Below are 26,408 nucleotides of genomic sequence, written 5' to 3'. Positions count from 1 at the left end.
CCATCAACTACTTGAAGACAGATTGTCTATATTTTCCACCACTTATCCCAGTGCCTAGCATAGTCCCTTGCACATAGTAGGCATTCAAAAATGTTTTTGAGCAAATTAGAGAGTCTAGTGTAAATGACGTTATTTTTATTCCTACCATTACTACCATAACCAGTAGGAGAATAAAATTTAAAAATACATCTCATTTATATGAGCAACAACTTATAAATACTTCAGCATTGTGCATACTTCATGAAAAATGTGCACTAAGTATATATAGAAATCTACAAAATGACTTTAGTGAGATAAAGATTTTGGTATATAAAGCTACATGCATAAAGATAGAGCAGCATAGGCTCTGAATTGCAATGAGAAAACGTGTATTTTATTTGCATCTTTGCAACTTAAAAAGATACATGCTCTCAGATTAAAAGGGGAAATCTTCACAACTTTTTATGCATCTATTCAACAATAATTTATTGATGTCTTAAATGAGTGCCAGGCCCTTTTCCAATAGGTATTGTCCCTATTAACCAACTCCCATTGTTAAGAGTATCTCCTTACAGCAAACTTGAAATTGATAAAATAAAAGCAATTTTTATTTCTAAGCTTGGTGACCATATAGGAAAAATGTTCATGTCTTCATAATAATGTATTTCTACATAATAATGTATATATTGTGTATTGTGTGATATAAGCTATCCTATATATTATATGAATAGTACCTTATTCACATAATTAAATACCATTTTACTCTTGAAAAGAAAGGGCAATCCAAAATATAAAAATTTGATATTTGTTCTCAAAGCTACCCAAACCAGATAGAAAGCTCAAAAATGGTACAAGTTTGAATTATCACAATAAAGGTAAGAGCTATACACACCACTTTTTCCCTCAGTATGGATAGAGCCTCCTTGGGGAAAAAATGTGACTAATTAATTATTTTACACCACACAACTAAACGATAATGTTCGGTATTGGTGTAATAACCAGACCCCTGGACAAGACAGTCTCATTATCACTCCCAATAAAATAGCACTTCAGTATTCTGCAAGACTTCCATTACTGTCAAGGATCGTTGGGTGGTGTTTACAAATAGTTAACCAGCCTTCCTCACAGCTGTTCAAAATTGAGGGCTCATGAACACTTATGCAAGCAGAGTAAAATCTTATAAGCACAGATGAGCAGGAAGAGCGGTGGTACACCGAATGCATAACAAATAAGAATTTTAATTCATCTCATCATGAAAACAATAAGAGATGAAGAAAGAGAGGACAGAGGCCTTGGATGCCCAGAATTAGAGACTTAACTCGGATCAACAGTGCCTGTCAGACTTAATGAAGATTGTTTATAAACATAAATTTGGCATATTTTAGAGCTGAATGTAAGGAATAACTACTCAAGTGCTATTCTAGTTGTGTGGCTAATGTTCAGGGATATTTTTAATTTAATCATCACTTTGACAATGGGGAATCTAGGCCACAAGGCATTCAGATACTTGTATAATTAAAGTTTCTATGGGATACTTCCCCTGCCATGTTTTAGAAGATGTTTAATACTCTCCTAAGATTTGGTTACTCAATTTAAATTTGTATGTGAAATATACTGGCCCAAATCCTTAGGTAATGGTATGTTTCTATTTTAATCCATTGTAAAAAGAATGTAGTAGCAAAATCTCAATTATTATTTTGTGATTTTTAAGACTAAGTCCAACTTCCTCACTTTAGAGAAAACAGACATGTGGCAGTTCAGGTCTTCTGAAACTTAGTCTAGAGTTATTTCTACCATTCATCATTCTTTCAAAGTGAGGTCATTCTATAAGTGAGAATGTAACATTCTAGGAAATCAAATTTATCAACAGATACAGCATAAACAAACCCAATCTGCAGATGCTGCTTCTGAAAAGCAATGGACCTTGATATTTCTAAATTCTCAGTTTCTTTCCCTATTCTCATTTAATGGCGATGGCACATTCATACTGAGGAAGATTTAGCTAGATGAGATGGGATACTAAAATTTCATGTAGATCTTTGTTTTCAGACATGTGATTTAGAATTTAGTTTCTCTCTACCTAATAAGCAAATTTAGATTTGTTTCAAAATACAAACTTGCATTTTTATATATCTTCTTACTTAAGTGTACATTGATCAGTGGCTTCCAAAGTAGTGACATAAAATAATAATTTGGGAGAGTTTCAAGCAACTATATTTTCATTCAAATATGAGCTCTATTTTGCAGATTTTTTTCAGTAACTGCATTTATTTTCTGTAATCCCATTGATGGTAAAATGGTAAGAATTAATAGGATATTTTTATAATTAAATTTATTTAAATTTTATTAGCCAGCAAAAATTCAATGAACCTCTCTATGATCCTCAGGTAAGCCTTGCAGTGTATGTAAACTATATAATCATTTTCTACTTTGAAATCTTCTTTATAGTTTATGCTGATCGCAAAGTTAACTCTAACCTGTTTAATACACTGAATTGGTGTAGCACCAGCTTTAATACCTCACATGTGGTCACTATTTTAATACCTTAAGAGTCTGAGTTCATGAAAATATTATTTGTCTTTACATTTCTTACAAAGTTTAAATTTATAATACATCTTTTTAGAGTGCCTGGGTGGCTCAGTCGCTTGGGTGTCCAACTTCAGCTCAGGTCATCATCTCACAACGCATGGGTTCAAGCCCCGCGTTGGGCTCTGTGCTAACAGCTGAGAGCCTGGAGCCTGCTTTGGATTCTGTGTCTCCCTCTCTCTCTGCCCCTCTCCCTCCCTCTCTCTCTCTGTCAAAAATAAATAAAAACATTACAAAAATTTTTTAAAGAAATCTTTTTAACTGTTCATGCTTTTGCCTCACATATTCCTTGCTATTCTCCAGCAAAAAAATTCTGTTCCATACAGGCAAGTCGTTCTATTAACTCCTCACATTTAGATCATGCATTTGTCCAACAGATATTTATTAAAACAACATTGCTATGTATAACGTGACAACTATAGTAACAACTAAGTTATGAAAAATAACTTAGCAATCAACTAAACAAATATAAAAATACTAGTACATTAAGATAGCAAGTTAAGTACAGTATACACAAGTTATTTAATGGACACTGTGGGAAATGCATGAGTATGATATAATCACTGCCTGAAATAATGTTAATGCCCAGTGAAAATATTAACCACATTAGAATCATAAATAAATATAAAAATGTAGTTAAATTAATGGCTTAATTGTTATTATTTATTTTTCTAAAGGTATAGCCTTTTCTTCTAACCCTTACTCCCATCTCTAGTTGCAGAGTTCTCAATGTATATAATGCTAACACTAATTCAAAGAAAACTGAAGTAGCTGTATAATTCCAGACAATGCAGACTTAGAATAAGGATTATTATAGCACTGCATAATGAAAAGGAATCAATTCTCCAGGAAGATATAACAATGCTAAAGGTATATACACCTAACCACAGACCATCAAAATATATGAAGCGAAAACAGAACCACAAGAAGAAATTTAAAAATCCACTAGTGTATTGGAGATTTCAATGCCTTTCTGTAAGTAATTGTTGGGCCAACCAAAAATTAATACACAAGCAGACAGAAAATCAGCAAAGTTATAGATTACCAGAGCAGCACTATTAATCAACTTGATCTAATTAATATTTATAGAATACTCCATCAAACAACAGCAAAATACATACTCTTTTGAAGCTCTCAGGAAACACCAAGACAGAGTATATTCTGGGCCATAGAACAGATCTTAACATATAAAGAGGAATAGAAATCATACAAAATTTGTTTTCATATAATAGAATCAAACTAGAAGTCAATAACAAAAAGATATCTGGAAAGTCCTCAAATACTAACCCAGTTCTCAATAACATACGGGTCAAAGAGAAAGCTCAAGAGAAATTTTATAAAAATATTTGAAGTAAATGTAAATGAAAGAACAACCTATACAAATTTGTGGGATATAGTAAAAGCAGTGTGGAGAGGGAAATTTATACATTAGACATATACATGAGAAAAAAGTAAGGATCTAAAATCAATACCGAAGCTTCCATCTTAGTAAAAAAGAGAAATAAGTACAATGTATGTATGCCTAAGTCAACAAGAAGAAAAAATAATGATTAGAGCAGAAATATGTGAAATTGAAAGACAAAAATGATAGGGAAAATGAAATTAAAAGCTGAATATTTAAAAATATCAATAAAACTGATAAGGTCTAGCTTGATTAACCAACAAAGAGTGAGAAATAAAAACTATGTGCATAGAAAATGAGAAAAAAAATCACTACTGATCCCGTGTACATTAAAAGTATAATGAGGGAATACTATGAACTCTATGTTCACAAATTTGATAATTTTTTTTTTAATTTTTTTTTCCACGTTTTTATTTATTTTTGGGACAGAGAGAGACAGAGCATGAACGGGGTAGGGGCAGAGAGAGAGGGAGACACAGAATCGGAAACAGGCTCCAGGCTCCGAGCCATCAGCCCAGAGCCTGACGCGGGGCTCGAACTCACGGACCGCGAGATCGTGACCTGGCTGAAGTTGGACGCTTAACCGACTGCGCCACCCAGGTGCCCCACAAATTTGATAATTTAGTTGAAACAGATAAATTCCTTGAAAGACACAAAATATAAAATTCACACAAGAAAATAATCCAATTAACCTATGTCTACTACATAAATTAAATCAATAATTAATAACCTTCCAAAAAAGAAAGCACCAGGTCCAGAGGATTTCACAGGGGAATTCTACCACACATTTATGGAATAAATAATATCATTTTTTTTCACAATTTCTTCCAGAAAATAGAAGCTATAGAGAATCCTTCCATACTTATTCTGAATCCAGCATTATTCTAATACTAAAGCCGGCAAAAACATTATAAGGAAACAAAACTACACAATAACATCTCATGAACATAGACATAACAATTTTCAACAAAATATTAGTAAATAGAAGCCAATAAAGAACTACACACAAGAAATGAGGATTCATTCCAGGTATTCAATGCTGGTGCAATATTTAAAAATCAAGCAATAGGAGGGGCGTCTGGGTGGCTCAGCTGGTTCAACATCTGACTCTTGGTTTTGGCTCAGGTCATGATCTCAAGGTTCATGGGTTCAAGCCCTGTGTCAGGCTCCACACTGTAAGTGCTTGGGATTCTCTCTTTCTCTTCCTCTCTCTGCCCCTTCCCCACTTGCTGTCTCTCTCTCTCTTACAATAAATAAATAAACTTTAAAAAAGTCAATCAATAGAAAAAAGAAGAAAAATCCTATGTTCTATCCATTTTGGCAGGAAAAGTTGTGAAAATACAGCACCAATTCATAATAAAAACTCTCAATAAACCAGGAATAGAGAGGACTTCCTCAGCCTGATAAAGAGCATCTACAAAACAAAAACAAAAACAAAACAAAACAAAACAAAAAAAACAAAAAAAAACCCTAAAGCCAATATCCTACTTAATATAAAAATCTGGATTTGTTTTTACTTAAGATTGGACATAGCAAGGATGTTTTCTCTCACTACTCCTATTCAACATGGTATTGGAAGTCCTAGCTTTTGTGGTGAGACATGAACAGAAAGTGAAAGGCAAGCAGACTTGAGAAGAAAAAAAGAACTGTCTTTATTTTCAGATAACATGATTGTCCATGTAGAAACCCTCCAAAAAATCTGAAAATAAATTCCTGGAATTAATAAGCAAGTATAATGAGGTAACAGAATAGAAGTTGATAAGCAGAAGACAATTTATTTTGTGTATAGGAGAAATGAACAATTGGAATTTGAATTTTTTTAAAAAAGCACCACTTACAACAGTACCAAAAATATGAAATCATTCAGTATAATAAAATATGTACATATTTATATCCATAAAAATATAAAACACTAATCATAGAAATTTTGAAATATACAAATGGGAAGATACTAGCCTTTCCTTAGATATTATACTTTCCAATTCATTTTTCTAAGGAAAATGTAATACTAGATTTTATAGGGCTAGGACTACAAATGAATTGGGGAATGATCCCAACACCATATGAGTAGATAATTCCTTGAAGAACAGTTCTTCATTTAGTGGGTGCTCTAGGCTAAGAGAAAGAAAGAAAGAAAGAAAGAAAGAAAGAAAGAAAGAGAGAGACAAAGAAAGAAAGAAAAGAATAGTGGTGATGGTTGTACAATTTTGTGCATATAGTAGGAAGCACTTATAAAAAAGTCAATATCAGATACTTGGAGAATAGACTTATCTACATGAATCTTAGGATAGAGGCACTGCTATGTATTTTTTTCTGCTTTTTTTAAGTTTTCATTTTAATTCCAATTACTTAATATACAGTGTTATGTTAGTTTCAAGTGTACATTGTTTTTCTTAATTTTTCTCATGATATATGTTTGAATATTTAAATTTTAATTGCAATTATTTACTCCAAGGACTAATTTTTTAGTTTATAGAGTGAGCTACTCTTTGTAGAAAAAAATTGGGAGATATTTCATGTTTCATGAATTAAAACTTTCAGTATTGTTAAGATGTTAATTACTCTCACCTTGAGCTATGGATTCAATACGCTAATCAAAATCTCAGCATGTATTTTGTAGATACTGACAAACTGATACTAAAAAGTTATGTGGAAATCAGAGGACATACAATAGCCAACACAACACTAAACAAGAACAAAGTTGGGGAATTATTGTTACCCAATTTCAAGAATCGCTATTAACCTATAATGGTTAAGGCAACGTGGCATTGGTGAAAGAAGAGCCACACGGATCAATGGAACAGAAAACAGGACCCAGATACAGCCCATACAAAGGTAACCAACTGAATTTTGACAAAGGTGCAAAGGCAATTCAATGAAGAGAGAATAGTTTTTTCAATAAGTGGTTCTGGAACAATTAGTCATACAAATACAAAACAAGCAAACTAACAAACAGATCTTACACATATCAAAAAAAAAAAAAAAAAAACTAAATGAATCACAGACCTAAATGTAAAATGGAAATTATAAACCTTATGGAATAAACCAGAGTAGAAAATCTAGGTGACCTAGGTTTTTGTGATGAGTTTTTAGATACTCATTACCAAAGCATGAGCCATGAAAAGAACATTACAGGTTTGACTTTATTAAAGTAAAAAGCTTCTTCCCTGAAAAAGACGCTATTAAGAAAATGCAGAGACAAGCCACAGAGTGGGAGAAAATATTTGAAAACATATATTTAATAAAGACTTGTATCTAAAAACATACAAAGAACTCTTAAAAATCAGCAAAAGGAAACCAAACCACCCAGTTCAGAAATGAGCAGATTTGAACATACACCTCACCAAAGAAGATATCCAGATGGCAAATAGGCATATAAAAGGAGCCTCAACTTCATTTGTCATTGGGAAGAAAGGGTGGAATATATGAGGCACAGAATATTTTTATGGTGGTCAAACTATTCTGTATGATACTATATAATGGTGAATATAAAACATTAAGCATGTGTCGAAACTCACAGAACTTTATTGCATAAAACCTACAACTTAATGTATGTAAATTAAAAAAAAAAAACTAAGAAGTTGAAGAATTCCAAGATGGAATGCATACTGTGACAAAAAAAAAATCTAAATGTATTACAACTGTGTGAAATAACCTCACTCAATGGGGTGGGGGAATAAATTGCTGCCCTAAACAATTTTAGAAATGAGTTCAGTCTGTAAGACTAAAGTCAAAAAAATATATAATCTAGTTGATAAAATTGTTTCATACAGGGGTTTGAGCTAACAATTCTGAAGCCACTATACATGTACACTAGAATTTGACAAGCAAGTAAGTGAATGGAAGAAGGTGGGCGCTAAGTTTCTCACTGTTGGAATGAGGTTTCAAATAAGCAAAGGGAAAGGCCAGAATAATCCATATGGCAATGAATTAGACAGAAATATCAGTATAAATTCATGTTTAGCTTGATATATATATATATATGTAGATAGATATACATGAAAATATTTATAGATATGTGTATGTACATGAGGTAGTATGCACACATATATTTCTACCTCTTGCAGATGAGAGAGCCTGGAAGCAACAACACCTCATTAATAGCAAGTACACCAAGTACTCTGCTCTTGGTTTCTAATACCATTATCAATCAAAGGAACCAGGGATCCTTGGAGAAAGAGCTCACTCTAGGACTGGAGGAGAAAATTTACAAGATGAACATTTTCTACTGCATGGAAACAAGGAAATGCTAACACACGCTAACACATGCAAACACATACACACACACACACACACACACACACACACACACACACACACACACAGAGTTATGTTAAAGGGACATAAAAGCCAAGTAAAAGAGCTCCCAATGATCAAAAGGAGAAAAATGTAACCATCAAAATAGTGTTGGATTATAACTCAAAGTATAAAATAAACACCAATGAGTACTCTTTGGGACTGAGTATGTGTCTTCCCAAAATTCATATGTTGAAGCCTTGCCTCTCAATGTTATGATGTTTGGAAATGGAGATTGGGGAGATAACTAGCACTAGATGAGGTCATAAAGGTGGGGCCCTCGGAAGATGGGATTAGTGTTTTTATAAGAAGAGACACCAGAGAGCTCTACCCCTGTGTCCACCCAAAGAAGAGGTCATGTGAGCACACAGCAAGAAGGTGGTCACCTAAAGCCAAGAGAAGAGCTCTTAGAATGAAACCTACATTGTCAACATCTTGATTAATATTAATCATATTAATTAAACATATTATATAAATAAACACATATAAATAAACATATTAATTCAATACATGGCTGAAAAAATAAATGAATAAAAAAATTAGACAAATCTTCCCCACATAAAAATTAAAAATATGCATGTAAATACTCCCCCTCAAAGAAGTAAAGCATATTTCCCTACTCCTTAAATGTAAATTCTGTAGAGTGACTTCTTTATAAAGTATAAGACAGGGAAAAATTGTTCCCTTATAGGAGAAATATGACAAACATCACCTTAGCCAGATGATCAAGATTAACATCAATAGTGATGAGTCATATTGATAGTATCTATCCTTGATATGATGTGATGAGAATAACACTTTACCTCTGTGGTCCTCCTCCCCAAAGCCCATAACCTCAATCTAATCATGAGAAAAATGTCAGAGAAATCCTAATTGAAGAGCATTCTACAAAATACCTGACTAGTACTTCTCAAAACTGTTAAAATCTTCAAAAATAAGAAAAGCCTGAGAAACTGTCACAGTAAAAGAGCCTAAGGAGACATGACAACTAAATGTAATATGATATCCTACATGGAGTCCTAGAACAGTAAATGGATATTAGGTAAAAACTATGAATATCTTAATAAAATGTGGACTTTAGTTAATAATAATATATTGATACTGATTCACTAATTGTGAAAATAAACTATACTAACGTAAGATACTAATAATGTAAATCTAAAACTATACTAAATTTAAAAAGTTTATTTAGGGGTGCCTGAGTGGCTCAGTTGGTTCAGCAACCAAGTCTTGACTTCAGCTCAGGTCATGAATTCACAGTTCATGGGTTCAAGCCTGGTGTTGCGCCCTGAGCTGACAGCATGGAGCCTGCTGGGGATTCTCTGTCTCCCTCTCTCTGACCCTCCCCTGCTCGCTCTCTCTCTCTCTCTCTCTCTCTGTCAAAAATAAATAAATAAACATTAAAAATTTTCATTTAAAAATAATTTGGTAACATTGTCAATAGTCTGAGACTTCCCATTTATCCCTGTATCCTCTCTGTGATAAGAGTATACTTCTTGAACCACTGATGCTATAACTTGCTTTGGCTAATCAGACATGAGGGAAAGTAGTTAGGGACCCTATGACAAAACTCCTACAGAAAGCATCTATTGTCATGTATTTATCTTGCATGAAAATATCAATGTCCCAAATAGAGACTCTTCTTTCAGCCTGGGTCCCAGAATGAATATATCTCATAGAACCGAGCTATAACTGATTCAATCTATATGTATCACTTGATGAGAATGAGAGATACACCTTAGTTGTAATAAGCTTCTAAGATTCTCTCATGCTGTAGTATAACCTAGCAAAGATGACCAATTAAGAAGCCTGAACTTGTGAATAGTGTTCTGCTGAAACAAGCACACCAATATATGTGCCACTGGGTTTGGACTGGGAAGATGGTGAGAAAGTATTTACCGTTGATTAGACAGATGGCAACCCGTTGTGCATGTGCACAGGTGAAACATTACATAACCATTGCCTCTCATAACTTAGAGGATAGGTAATGTACTGGATGAGTTTTGTGGGTGAATAAGTCGGAAAACAGAAAGCTGCACATGTGCTATTGGCTGCATGTGATAAGGTACTTTAAGAAAGAGAGGAACTCAAAAATAATTGGCCAATTTACTAACAGGGATGAATGATGTAATTTTTTCTTAATTTCTCTCAGTAAAATATAATATTAGGAGATTTTAATGACAGAGGCCAATTAAAACTCAGCCTCATGGCAAAGACTAATTTGGGGGAAGCTAAAACCTGTTGCTAAAACTCAGAAGTCATTAATGTGGCACTCAGTAAATCCCTCCACTTGGGTTAAATGTCCCAAGAAAAAAAGAGTGAGACTTTCCCATGGAATCCTGGCAAGTTTAAACTATTGGCAGTTAAATCTAGAGAGAAGGGCATTTTACAAGGAAGGGAAAAATAGTATATCCATAGACACTGGAAACTGACTGTAATCAAATAGTTAAAAATCTTAGTATGTTTTTGAAACAGTTGTGCCAGCACCCTAAATTAAATACTTTCCTTTGAGACTTGAGATTACCTTTGTGTACTTGTGTTGCCAGAGTTAGTAAATAAAAATACGAGATGCCTAGTTAAATTTGAATTTAGATAAAAAATATTTTTTTAGTATAACCATGTCCTCTACAATATTTGCAACATACTTATATTAAGATATTTATGGTTTATCAAAATTCAAATTTAACCAAGAGTCCATATTTTATCTGTTAACCCTATTTGGGGATCAAAACTTCTATAGGCATAAAACAGACTGAAAAAATTTCTGAGCTCTCAAGGAGGGAATATTCTTTAATATCTTCTTTAGATGTAGCCAAGGAATAAAATGAAATACTGTCCTTGCACAGCCATCCAAGAGCCATCACAAATAAATGACTGAGGAGCTATTCCCAGGAAATAACACCCCATCAAGAAATGTCCTAATTCCCTCTGTTGCTATGTGATCTACACTAGCAGTGAGAGGATGGATTCACCCCATTGAGGCAAGTTTGCAATGTGACTGACTTTGATCAGTGACATGTGATTGCAAGCAACTTGTGACATTGATAAGCAGCAACCTAAAGCATAATCACTGGATGTGGAATTGCTCGTTTCCCTCTGCCACAAGATCAGCAACATTCCAGCAAGGAGCCTCTCCTTTAGCCTGGATTCCATGACGAAGGAAACACATGGAGCTAACATGGAATATAAACAACAAACTGATATTTTGGGGGAGGAAGAAGCAAGTCACTAGATTTTGGTTTTAGGGTTAATCTAACACAGGTACAAATGCATTCTGGGAAAGCATTCATTCATCTTCTTTCCTTCCTTCCTTCTTTTCTTTCTTTCTTCCTTTTTCTTTCATCCTCCCTCCATCATCCTTTCTCTCTCTCTCCCTTTTTTTTCCTTCCTTCCTTCCTTCCTTTTCTTTCTTTCCCTTTCTTTCTTTCTTTCTTTCTTTCTTTCTTTCTTTCTTTCTTTCTTCCTTTTTCTTTCATCCTCCCTCCATCATCCTTTCTCTCTCTCTCCCTTTTTTTTCCTTCCTTCCTTCCTTCCTTTTCTTTCTTTCCCTTTCTTTCTTTCTTTCTTTCTTTCTTTTTCTTTCTTTCTCTCTCTCTCTCTCTCTCTCTCTTTTTCTTTCTTTCTTTCTTTCTTTCTTTCTTTCTTTCTTTCTTTTTCTTTCTTTCTTTTCTTTCTTTCTCTTTCTCCTTCCTTCCAGTCACAATGGACCTGTAGTTTATTACAGCTATAACAGTTAAATGGTTAACTCAATCCAGATTAAATGGTTTGTCCAAGATCATAGAGTAAGACAAAACTCAGATTCACTTATTTATTTGGCTCTTAATGTGGGCTTGTTGCTGGTCAAAGCTCTACATATAAGAAAGTAAAATAGTCCCTGACTTCAAAAAACTAATCACTTTACTAGGAAGATAAGTTTTATGTGTATGTGTACATGCACACACAAACACACATAAACATACACACTCTCCATGTTGCTTGAGTTATTGCCCTCACATGGTTCATTACCCACCCCACTCCCTCAAGTGGCTATGTCTGCTGTCGCTCATGCAAGCATGTCTTGGATGTCTCTTCTTTCACACTTAAACACCATCAGTATATTTTCTTTCTTCCCAAAAGAAGCTCTGCCACCTGTTTTATAGTAACCTATTTGTCATTTCTAATACAAAATAATATGCCATGTTACAGTTTTATAAATGTAACTTGGGCCTGATATTACTAAGATTTTTGGCAAGATGCATCAATTTATCAAATAAAAGTGCAACAAAAAATAAAGTTTGTTCTAATCAAATCATTTTAGTTGTAAAAAAAAAATAAACATCCCTTGCAACAACACATTCCAATGAAAAGAAATGGGAAGTTTTTTAAAGGATTGAGAAAAAGTGGACTCATGGAAACTAACACATCTTCAAACAGCTACATTAGCCACATGTCTTTCTGATCCAGAAGGTCTTTTATTTCTGAGCATCCGTTCCTTTTTTTTTTTTTTTTTTTTTGTCTGCAGTTGAGATTTTTCCTTCCTACTCATTGTTGATTCATAATTTTGGAGGTGGTATAAATTTGCTATGATGCTGGTTCTAGCAAAAATAAAATGCGTAACTTGTTTAATCCAGAGCTCTTTGTCTTCTGACTAGTTTCTGTGACTCTTATTTCAGATGACTGAGGGGGAAACTGATTGACTACTGATTAGATTCCCTTAAATGGGATATCCACTCCATTCTATTACCTATAGCCATGGAGGTGGGGGTCATCTTATACGCTGGATATCTCTTCTAAGAATTTAAAGAAGACAAGGTATGTTAGTAGAAAATAGGTATGGCAGGCAAATTAAACGGACATATCCAACACAAAGACATGGCTTCTAAAAGCAAAACACACATACACATGCATACATCAGGAGACAAAGTGACAAATAGATCATATTTTGGCTTTATTCTGCTTAACATACGTTCTAATATTGATTTTTTTATTAATTAAATTTCACATGAGAGTCACTTGTTGAAATTTAGGAGGTAGTTGATGCAATTAGAGGCATTTTACTTATTACTTTTGCTTTGATCTGTTGGTGATTTGAAAATTCTTAATTTCTGCGTGAATTATGAGATAATTTTACTGCTTGAGTTTATCTATTTCTGTATAATTAGGATATAGGAATTTAGTTTATATCTTTCTGTTTAATTGAGTTAACAATGTCTGCTGAAAATACAATACTATTAGGTGATTTGAAGGAAAATCTATAATTAACTTTCTTATTAGGACTGATTGGATAAGAGTGACTTTTATCAGAGGCCTCTTGTCTTCTGAATTTCAGAATGAAATACTATCAATGAATTTAAAAAATGCACTGAAAAGAGTCTGCATTCATTGACAAAACCCCAAGGGTCTAATGAACACATTTAAATTAATGGTGAGCTTAAAAAGATAAAATTTATATGTATAACATTTTAAGAAATATTTTGCTTGTGAATAATGTGCATTTAAGAATAGGAATGCTGGAGCGCCTGGGTGGCTTAGTTGCTTAAGTGTCCAACTAGGAATTTTTAGGAAAAATTCTCAATTACTATAAAATGACCAGCAGATCAAAATGCTAGAGATAGGACAAACAAGTTTATGAGAAACTTGAAAATAATGATGTTCTCCTAAAGAAAAACTATTTTTGAGGACTTTGTTTTTCCTTTTTCTTTCTTATAAATCTCCAAGGTTTCCATTGAAATTTATATCATGTCAGAAGTGAAAAACAAAATGGAATAGCTATTTTTTCCACCTCATAACTTTCATGAGTAAAACATTCATCTTTCCTGCTAAAGAAAGGGGAAGAAAAAAGACACTACCTTCATAATAATTCTTAACTTTTTCTTCATGGTACTTTGCATCAGAGAAGACAATAGATGGACTCTAATAGAAAAGATTAAGATAAGGGTTTCAAATATTTTGATATGTGATGAGAATAATCATTTATTCAAGTTTTATCACCCAACCCTAGGTAAACACAAAATATTTCAAGGCATAGTGCTGAGTTTGCTAAGTTTTCATTCTTGTTCCAAATGAATGGAAATCATAGAAAACATTTACAATATTGTCTCTTAGTCATAGATCTGTAGATAAAGCATACCAGAAAATATTTGTAGTTGGATGTTGTAATAGTAGACTACTGTAAATAAGCATATAAATAACACTATTTAAATGGCAAAAATATTCTATGAGCCAATTGGTTTGAGTCATTTAAATACCTTACACTGTGCCTGCTTCTTGGTAATTACACCAATTAGATTGGAGAATCATTTATCAGGGTGCCAATTAAGTGAATTCTACACTTCCTGGGACTTTAAAAAAAATCTAAATTAGACATACTAACAACTCCTATGTTTATGGGTACTTTAGTTGACTCTTGATCATGTAACATGGCGATAATGTAACCAGTGTTTCTTCTTACTCCATTTACTAAGGATATAGTTAGTTAGTTGGGGGCATACTTTATTCATTCAGTTCACTCTGCTGTTCGAATATCAAAGTGAAAAACTTTAACCAAAAAATATTGGCTTGGAATCTTACTATTAATTTTATTTAAAAACTTATTTCAGTGAACATTTTCCTTTTATCTGAAACTTGAATTTAAAGGTTAATTAATTTAATGATTCCTGGGTTAGTAGACATGTAATTATTGTTGATTGCAAATGTGTGATTTTTTTTAGTGACACATTTTTCAGAAGATGCAGAAGACTGAGTTAAGAATTAACTAACATTCAATAACAATAGAAAGGAACTTTTAAAATACTTATAATAAAATTATTGGTAAAGTCCTTTTAGCCAATAAAGACTCTATACTATTTTTTAAATTATGAAAGTTAAAGAACATTTCTAAAGTCTTTTCTACCATTTAATAGAGAAGGGAGATGTTACCCTATGAGTGGTTCTCTCTAATCAACCATTCAATATTAGGCAGGGTACAGCAAAAAATGTGGTAGGGTGCCTGGCCTTTAACAACTCACTTCTCCATTTATTTTTTAGAACATTTATAACATTTTAATTATATAATAATAAAAACATGAGAGATAAACAGTTCTGAGACAGAACTGTTTTTTGCTAAAATATCTCCAATCTATTTTTCTGTGGCTAGTATCCATATACATAAATGTTTTCACTAAGTCATATGAAATGTTAATGGTGGTCAAAGAAATCCTAAAAATTGTTTTAAGTGAAATATTTGTTGTGATGCTAAGTAACCAATTAAATGATTATCTTGTATATCAACTAGCTCTTTTTACAATCATGTAGATAACACTATGAATGTCAATGTAGTAGGTTTTTTTGAGAGCATTATATTGTTAAAATGTATTCTGATAGTGTAGAGGAGTTCTTATACATTTGTTCAATAAATAAGACAGTATTCACAGGTTGGGGAGAAGTGAGAAGAATTAAAATCTTGACTGAATTTGCAGAAGCATAAATGATGAGCAGGTAAGACAGATACCCTTTGAGTAGTAAGTGTTACATTAACTGAAGAATCATGTTTTATAAACCTTGTTGAAAGATCATGCTTCATAACTGATGGAATATCACAAAAAATAACTGTGGCACAGAGCCAGAATAATCAAATAAATAATTTCATATCTTGAAGTTAAGGTGTCAATAAACCAAGTCTAAATTATATATAAGCAAATTAGTTTACTTGCAAAAGTCAGAGATAACCTATGATTCTTAATTACAGTCCTTGTAACATTTCTTTTTATACATTTACTGTTATGAGTTGTGCCAACAAGAAAACACTTTGAAATTAATATACCTAATATCCATAAAGAAAGAAGACTTAGTATTTGATCAATTTAATGCAATGTAACATACACTTGAGGATCTACTATGTGTGAAATATTATCCTGAGGACTTTAGGAAGTGTAAATATGAACATAAAATACTTCCTACTCATGCAGTTTAAAACTCAAGAACTAGGATAGAAAAAGTTCACAGGTGAATGATTTATATTATAGAATGAGTATCACAGTACAAAACAGTTCAAGAGTTTACCAAATGCAACAATCATCTTAGGTTGTTAGAAGTAATCAAGAAAAATGCCCAAAGGAAGTGGGTCTCTGCTTATTCATCCATTTGTTCATAGCCAAGAGTAATTTGGAACAGGATGAGAAATGCCTATGGTCCAGAATTGTCAAAGTGTAGTGCAAGTGGAGATAGATAGAAATGGGAAATAAGAAACGAAAGATTGAAGCTAACTTGGAGAACTCTGAAACTATGTTGAGAAGCACTAGCCAGAAAAAGCGACATTTCTTCTTCCACCATGGAATAGATTACAGTAGATATTTCTATGAGAGCAGACAATTCTTATGTTGAGAGAGGATATAGAAAACATGATGCAGTCTTTAAGGAATTGATTTAATCATCAGTCACTCACTGAAGACCAATAATATGTCAGTTCTGTTGTAATTCTGAAATTTGTGTCCTTCACGGCAGCTACAGAAATGAAAAGTAAAGTCTTGGCCCTCAAACAGTACAAAACTGAGTGATAAAGACAAACAAGTGAGGAGACGGTTAAAATGTAGTATAAACAGTATTAGGATATGATCAGGAAACATGATGGTGTCTTGGTTATCTACTTCTGCATAAGAAGAAACCCCCAAATAATGATGTTGTGGAATAAATTGTTACTACCCCCAAATTCAAATGTTGAATTACTAATTCCCCAAATCTCAGAATGTGACTATGTTTGGAGATAGGGCCTCTAAGAGGTATTAATTAATTCATTAATCAATTAATTAATTTAACTTAAGGCTAAGTCATAAGGGGGGCTCTAATGCAACAAAACAAGAGTCTTTATAAAAAGACATTAGGATACAGATCAACAGAGCAAAGACCATGTGAAGACACAGAGAAAGGTCATGGACAGAGTTCTTGGAAGAAACCAACCCTGCCGACAATTTGATCTCAGATTTCTAGTCTCCAAAACTGTAAGAAAATAAATTCCTGTCATTTAAACCACTTAGTCTGTGTTACTTGGTTATGTCAGTCCCAGAAAACTAGTACACGTGGCTTTAAGACAGTAACATTCATTTAATTTGCTCTTGAATCTAGGGATGATCTCATCTAGGGATGAGATCAACTAGAAAGTTCTACCTTGTGACTTCTCATGTGGTTGTAGTCATATGGGTCCTCCCTTCTTCCCACTCTCCCTAACTTCTCTCTCTCCCTTTTTCCCCCTTTTTTCCTCTCCCTGTGGTCTTTTCATGTGGTACTCTAAGAGTAGCCAGATTCCACCATGGCAGCTGAAGATTTCCATAGCAAGTGTCCTCCGAGAAACCAAAGCCGCATGGCCTTTTGTAACCTAGCCTCAGAAGTCACACAGATTCACTTCACTGAGATGTGTTTGTATAGGCAGTATGTGCAGATGTGTTTTAAAACTGCTTCTGTCTGTCCTTTGACTAAAAAATGCTTACAGTGTTCTCACATGCAAAATACACTTACTCTTTCCCCGAATCCCATAGAAATCTCATCCATTATGGCATCGGGTTTGGGCTTGAGGTCCAGGATTTCACCATTCAAATCAGGTGTGAGTGTGGATGAGGTCTGTGAGCCAGTTCCTTGGTTATACAGCTCCTTGAAAACATTTCTGCTCAATCTGAAGCCATATGAAGTAAAGAGACAACTTATCTGTACCTTCCACTGTATATCTAACATATCATAATGGGGAGACAAGGACAAGATAATTGCAACCAATCTAAGAGTGGAAAAAGCAAAGGACACACACCAGTTACTGGTCCTCAGCCAATTCTGTAGGTTGGTTTATGCTGCCAGTTTCTTGATTAGGTCTCTGTCCTGTGTGGGGCTAACTCTCTATGGCTCTTGGGTCTGCCTTATAAGCTCGTAGTTCTACTTTCTGAATTCTCTTTACTCTTCCATAATATGTAGGCTTGTTTGGAGCCCAGTTGTTTTCTCAGCGTGCTTCTTGCTTGAATAAGTTTAGGGGTCAAGACGTGCCGTTTTCATTTTATTTATTTATTTTTATTTTAGAGAGAGAGAGAGCACATGCAAGTGGGGAAGAGGGACATGAGGAGAGAGGAGGAGGGGGGAGAGAGAGGGAGGGAGGGAGAAGGAGGGAGAGAGAGAGAGAGAGAGAGAGTCAGTCTCAAGCAGGCTCCCCATTCAGCACAAAGCCCGACACAAGGCTGTATCCCACCACCCTGGGATCATGACCTGAGCAGAAATCAAGAGTCAGATTCTCATTTGGCTAAGCCACCCAGACACCCCATACCTTTTTCATTTTTTAATCTCTCTCCACTTAGAGTCCAAACTGGCAGTGTTAGTCCATGTATAAATCTCTTCAAACTATTGGGTTTTCACCATTACACTACACAAAACCCACATTCAAAGTAAAGTATTGAATGGGTTGGCTCATCTGAAAGCTGAAATATCTGCTTCCAAGATGGGTCATTCACATAGTGCTGTATCAGCACTATGGTGCTGTATCAGCCAGAAATCTCAGCCATGACTGAGGGTTGGCAACCTTGGGTTTCTCTCAACGTGGGCTAGTCTATGTGGCCTGGACTTCCTTTGTTCAGTTTCAAGTGTGATAATTTCAAGAGGGAGAGAGCCAGATGAATGCTCTATCAGTCTTTATCACCTAATCTTAGAAGTCTCATAGCTTTGCTTCTGCCATATTCTATTAGTTGAGATAGTCAGAGAGTGCCACTCAGGTTCAGGGGGAAAGACACAGATAAATAATAAATTTAATAAGTAATAAATTATTAATTCATCTCAAACATTCTAAGGAGAGTTTTAGGCTTCATCTCATTTAATGTTAGCAACAATCCAAAGTGGTAGATATTATCTTTCTTTTTCATTGATGAAGTAACTGAGCCTTAGAAATACTATTTAATTACTAAAGTTCACACTATTATAGTAATTTCTAGGGTATGTTCAAATACTGATGGAACTAATCCTCTACAGATAGGGTGGTAAATGTGTTCTAGAAAAGATAAATAACTCCAGAAATTAAATTCCTGAGTTGGCAAAAGGGGATGTGGCCCACTACATAATCAGAGAGTCTGGCCATATTAACAAAGTTCAACAGTTTTAATAGGTGAGAAGACAATATATATGGGCATAGATAGAAATAACTCGTTAGATTTGGTTGTGATGAGATGAAGTATTTCATTTTATGATTGCTTCCATTTTCTGAGTGAAATAAGAAGCAACACCTTCAGCTGACGCATGGCTTTTGAAGTCTGATCATTGAACTACTATGAAACAATCAAGTTTAAGAATGCAGAATGGGGCCGGTAGGAGCATAGTTAGATAGTCAATGCATAGGATCCACTTGAGATTTACGGTATGAATTTATCTGAGAGTACTCAGCAGAGTTGAAGGTTTTTCTCCAGCCAAAGTTCACTATTAGGTTTAGATGCCAAACTGGAGGGGAACTGAGGTTTAACCAGGGTTTAAATTTCCCAGATAAGCATAAAGAAAGGAAAGGAGAAAAAAGACACTGGGGATATGTGTAAATAAATAATTTTAGTGACTGACCTCACAATTTAACTAAGGTAAAATGGGTACTAAAACATGAGATATGATTGACAGGAAAGAAGTGAAGGTCTGTGTGTAGTAGAATAATGTGCGGTAAAATAAACTCCAAGGTAAAATAAACACAGTAATTCAGCTTACCAAAGAGATCAATGAGTATCTGTAATGTCAGTTCCTGAACCTTTTTCCTTCCCTTATAATCCCTTTGCCCCTACTTCCAAATGAAAGAAAAAACTAATAAATATATTTGGCTTGAGCACTCTTGTTTCCTCTGTAGGCTAGAAGTATGATGGAATTAACATCCTGATGAGCAGACCTCAAACAAAGACTGATGGTAAATAGTATATAAATACTCCAAATCCCTTGGGTGAGATAATTCTGAGACATGTTCTGCACCATTTTCCAGATTCCCCCAGTTGGATTAAGCCTCAGTTACCCAGGTGGGAAATTGCATGATAATACACATTTAATTGACTCTACTCCTTCTGTGTCTTACTTCCTCACTGTCCTGGTATTTCTGAGAATCATCTCTCAAACGAACTAATTAATGTCAAAATCTTGTCTCAAGGCATGCTTCTGGGGGTACCATACTAAGAAAACCCCTGTTATGTAGAAAATCTTTATTGAACACTCCCTTTAAGCCCCTAGAGCTCCTATCATAACACTTATCAAAATATTTTTGTCTTATTTGTCCTTTTCCACACTAGACTGTTTCCCCAAAACAGAAAGGTCTCCATCTCTGTAGAGCCTTTTCGTTGTACAGCTCTTTTTACCTAATAGGATTGAGCTACTTTTTAGTAAAGATAACTGAATGCTCAATAAAAACTGATAGTTCTGCTGACCAATGATTTGAAATATCTTTTTAATCCATAAAGACAAAATTAGATCAGGTTCAGTATATCATGAATGTTAATTATACCATGTTTTTTGGCATTATAATTCTTTGAAAATTGATAACTCACAGTACTTCGAAGGTCAAATATTAAATTCTGACTAGCCAGAATATATCGTTACTTTTAGATTGTTACATTTGAAAAAGTTGAATAATATAATATCATCTCTTCAGATATATATATTTAACAAAGTTAGGGTGCTGTGACACTGAACATTTATCACTTCTCTCAAATCACTTTATTCTAGGAATTGCTTTAATTTCAGCAACAAAGAAACAACCATAGGAAAATGTTTATTTTTTTACCTCATAAATACCTAATGTACAGGGTGCTGAATAAATATATATAGGAAAACTATTTTTGAGACAAGAAATTATCACTGTAAAATAAATTATTGTTGGAACTATATTAAAATGATTTTTAATTTGGGAAATAAAAGCACAGTAATAAGCTCTTTACTTTTTTTTTAACTGTGATTTGACTATCACTTAAGTAACTGCTATTTATACACCTGTTTGCTACTACTAATTACTTTATAGAAGTTCAATTACTATAATGGCTAAATATCACAATTATTGTGTAACTCCACAGAAAGCCACGGTAGCTGTGATAGGGATACATTTGTGAGGAATCTTATTTGCATTTGTAGATCTCAACAACTGCTCAAGTATCTGCTTTCTAGCAATTAGGCAGCTGCTACTTAAAATCAATAGTGGCAAACTCTGGTTGTGTTTGGTTTGAAAACTGAGTATGTTGTGTGGCATTCTGGTACTTTGCAGTGTATTAATGAAGCCACTTTGCTTCACGCTGTCTCATCACCACTGCTTAACATCCTTTCTTCCTCAGCTGGCTATTACATTACTTCCTCTGTTTTCATCTTTTGTCTTATTCACAGGCTTTAATTTTAAAGTTGTGAATTTTCCCTCTAAAGAGTTAATTCACAGCCTTAATAATGTATAGCTATGGAGTCTGACTTGGGTGAAAACATGTTAGGTAATTTAATACCAAAAGCTGTGTGTGAGATATTTGGAAGTTCTGTTTGCATTTCCTGAATAGTTGGGGAATTAGTTTCATGGAGGACACAAGGCATACATGGTGAAAACTGGCAGGCAAGTGGATGTTAACTGAGAAGATAACTGCAACTGTAGTGGCTTCTGCACACGAAAAACAATCTATTTTGAGTAGTGACTTAAAACTTACTGTGTGCTAATAAATTACATACATAAAAATAACCATTCATATCAAGTCTCCTATATTTATCACCTTTGAGATTTTATGGTTCATACTTAATGCCAGTTTTTTTTTTTTTGCCTTGTTATGGTGTGTATGTAAGATTCCTTAGACTAGAAATGTGTTTTAGAAGTATAAGAAAAAATGGCTGAAAAACATAAATTTTGAAGTTAAACTAAATGCTAATGGAATACTGCTCTGAAGTTTCTAAAGACACCTTGCTGCTTCATAACTCCCCTTCCCACCATCCCCTGCCTCTCACCCACCCCAGGAAATTCTGCATTTCTTTCTAGTCCCTGCACAAATCTCACCTCAACCTCCCAGGCAAAGTGGGATAGTCTACCCATCCTCTTTGATCCCACTGTATTTGGCCCATGGAATTATTTATGTTCTAAGGGGTTTTAGAAGGATGATAAACTCTCAATCTCATAACTTCCTATTTTTGTTAAGTATATATCTAAGGACATGATATTGTACTTCCATACCAATCCTCACTATTTTCCATAAATTAAGTAAACAAATATTTTTAAGTGCAATGCTTTACACATATGTCTCATAAAACCTCCTATTTCATTTCACTTTAATTCAGGATGTTACATTGCTATGTTGCTGTACAGACTTTGGGCTGTATCCTCTTAGATCATTCTTGTAACTCTTTTTCTCTGTCACCTGAAGTTTCATCGTTCTGGATCTTCACTCCTGTCCCTAAGAAGCCCCCTTAAAAATGGGGAAAACTGGTGCACCTGGGTGGCTCGGTCCATTAAGCATCTGACTCTTCATTTCAGGTCCTATCTCATAGTTTCGGAGTTCCAGCCCCACATCAGGCTCCATGTTGACACTGCAGAGCCTGCTTGAAATTCTCTCCCTCTCTTTCTGTCCCCACCCCAGTTGCACGCATGGGTGCATGTGCTCTCTCTCCCTCAAAATAAATAAACTTAAAAAAGAAAGTGAGAATTGTAATGAGAGGCAGAGAGCAATTTATTTCCTGTTATAAGCCCTGGAAGTACCCGCTGTTGAAGTAGTTTGAGTGGACGCTATTTCAAAACCACAATCCTAAAGCCCAGTACAGCTTAGTGAGATGCCATCTGCTGATAGAAAAACCTTTAAAAACATACAGAATGTACAGACCCATCCTGTATTTGATTATGTCAATGTCTATAGTTTCCTTCTCTAATTCAAAATCAATAGGACATCAATAAAAGATGCTATTTGTTTGCTTCTCATTGTGTAAAAATTACATTACAGTGGCCATTGTAAAACTAAATTTTATTTTACTGAGTCTAATAGTTACCTTGGCATTGGAAAGTTTAATGCTTTACAGGCATAGTCTACTCAAAATATGCTAATTCTTTATATCAATTTTAAAGGTGGAAATGCATACCTATCTTGGAGCAATGACTGTAATAAAAAAAATTGGTCATTCTAAATATTCTCCTATGCTCAAACTATAGATCTGTGAAAAATACAGACTTGATTGACTAATATTGTATATTGTCCTTTAAAGGTCAATAGACTTGAGTTGAGTCGGACTAAGAAGGTTTCTGAGTTCAAAGATTAAAAGCCTTCCACTAACAATGTCATGATGATTAAACCAAAACACTTAAATCTGGGTTGTACATAGAAATAATTCAAATAGACAACCATAGAAATGAGAAGTAACTTTCAGGTGTTGGTTACCCAAATTGTCTCTACTCCCTACATTTATCAATAGTTGTACTTAGGAAAGTCTGTAATTTAGAAATGTGTCTATTTTTGTAATCAGCTTTTCCATGATTAAAAAAGAAAAGGCACAGACTGGTTGGCTAAGGTCCTTGAGTGCTGAGTGCTGTCATTCAAAAATGTGAATGTGAACTTACCTCAAGTTGTGAGAAGCCCTAGGCACAAAACAATGACTCCCACTAGAAGACTGTTTAACTAGAAGACTCCCTTCAGGAACTGGGGACTTGGTTTCAAAAAGTTAGAAAAACAAGGAAGGAAGCAGAATTACCATTCCAACTCAAGGTGTATTTATCCAGCTTGTCTGAAGTCATAGCTAGTCTCCTTATGACTTTAAAGAAAGTGAATTTCCTCAAAAGTTTAAAATATTCCAAAGGTGTAAAGCGTTAACTTTTACTTGTCTTGGTGTGCACATGCACATGTCTTGGTGTGTGTGTGTGTGTGTGTGTGTGTGTGTGTGTGTGTGTGAATCTGATCTTACTGGAATGTAGATGGGTGTTTAGCTCTACTTTAACAGACCCTGACACCTGCTATTCTGACGAACTTTCCCTTTATCTCAATCCTTCGCAGCATTAGGTTTCTTTGAAGTCTATGAACCTGGTTTGCAAGATGATGCTAGTTTGGGGGAGCTTCACATAATTGAGACACGAAGTTGGAGATAGAAGTTAAACATTTAGTTAGAGATAGGTTGACAAAAATAAGAAATTGTCTGAGGAATAGCAGTGATTATTTCAGGCCAATTTATATTATGTGAATTTAAGTCTTGAACTGACTGTTAAGGATTGTGAGAACAGACTCATTCATTCATTCATTCATTCACTCATTCATTCAACATTTGCTAAATATTAGGCACAGTGCTAGTCATAGGCAGTAGAAAGAAGAATAAGCTAGAATTCTATTCTCTAGAGGTCGAGAGCCAAGACTTGGTGGAGGTGGTTGGGTAAGGATGGAGAAAAAAACAATACCCAAACTTTTTATTGCACTTTTGTATTTTCATGCATATGATGAGGTAAGAAAAAAACACCTTTTAAAAGATGTGGTCTGGCTAGACTAACATGTACACTGTGAAAATATCAGCAAGGTTAGCAACGGGAGTTTCTTGATAGAGGGAAGAGGATTAAAGGAATGAAGTCATGGAAGTTTTACATAATCTGGTGTATCTAGGAGTACCTACTACTAATTACTATGGTTGAAGCTTGGGAAGTTACAGTAATAGATAACACTGGACAGCTAAGTTCCTGCACACATGTCATAGAAGAGGTTTAACCATGTGCTATACCTCCAAGTATGAGTGTATAGGCCTTCCCTGATACAAAAGGATCTTGTAGAAGTTACTATACCTCCCCTATTTCTTCATCTTCTAAATGTTTTGGACCATCGAAAGGTACTGGAGAATAAACATGCCAAATGATCCATATGAAAGACAAGTCTTGGGGCATGAGTGCCATCTTCCTGAATGAACCACACATGGCATGCTATTGATGGGAGGGCAGACAGGGCAAAAAGGAACAGACAGTATGGAGGTAAGCACCAAAATAAGATATTGGTTTGGATTCCACCATTGTCATGGCTCCCATCCAATGACCTCATGTATCCCCTAGGCTAGCACCCAAAATATCCCTTGAGTTCTCTTGATGCTGCCCTCTCACTGCTCTTAGTCACAACTCATGCCTCTTCTCCAGGGTACCAATATTCTAGAAGATCACTTCTCATTCTTCCACACTGTCCTCAGCCTTGGTGATATTCTTCACCTTATCTCTCCTAGAGTGGGGGCTGGATTTCAGTGTAAAAAACTCTGATTCCTTCAGAGTTCCCAATTTGGTTTTCAATCCCTAATTATTGCCTATTTTCTTTCACTTAATTTCAGTCTTACCATCTCTGGGTTGCGAATGCTGTTAAATTACCCTTAAGTAAAACTAACAGTAAATTACTTAGCAGGCTAAAGGAAAGCATGATGATTAATATGCAAGATATTATATAGCTATCCTAGTAATGGAACACATTTATCCTGAAGATAATGATGACCCATTGAAATATTTAAAGGAGGAGGGGGGAAAACCCAATGATTTGCTTCTTAGAAAGTTCCCTTTGCCTAAAGTGTAAAGGGTAAGGGTAGATGGCAGTAAAGCCAGATTAGAGACTAAGAAATGTGGGCAAACTATTGCTCAGACCAAGGACAGAGTAGATAAGGTCCAAAATGAGAGCAGGAGCTGAAAGGATGGAGAGGAGGTTTACACTAAAGAGATGTTAAAGGAACGTGGAGACCTATTTTCTGAGAAATAAAAGGGAATGAATAACAATAACACACAAACGAATTAAGATGATGGCCCTCAGTCAGACATGGAATACAGAAAAAAAAAAAAGCCTATTTGAGCAAAAATTATTATGAGTTCAGTTTTGGACAAATTGAGCTTGTCCAGGAGAAGATAAATATATATTTATAGTTCAGCAGAGGAAATTCATATTTCGACATCTAAATTCATATAATAGTCAGTGCTCTGGGTGAGAATGAGATAAAGAATAGAAAACTTACAGATTAAGCAGCAAGCCAGTGACAGAACTTCTCTTTCTTCTCTTACCTCCTATACAGAATTAGGAATGACATTAATGAAATCAACTTTTCCTATATTCCTCGATCTACTCCACTGGGATTTAGGAGGAAGATATTTTCTTGATCCAGTGGTATCTGTGAGGGATTCTACACATCAGTAACTGAACACTTGCCAGATGGCTTAAAAAGAGAAATGTGATCAAATAAAATGTGGGGTTTTACCTGAATTCAA

The sequence above is a fragment of the Puma concolor genome, chromosome C1 (assembly GCF_028749965.1).
Source record: "Puma concolor isolate L17-30 chromosome C1, mPumCon1.1.hap2, whole genome shotgun sequence".
In the NCBI taxonomy this organism is placed as follows: Eukaryota; Metazoa; Chordata; class Mammalia; order Carnivora; family Felidae; genus Puma; species Puma concolor.
The sequence above is the reverse complement of the archived record's forward strand: the minus strand, read 5'-3'. Positions refer to the sequence as shown.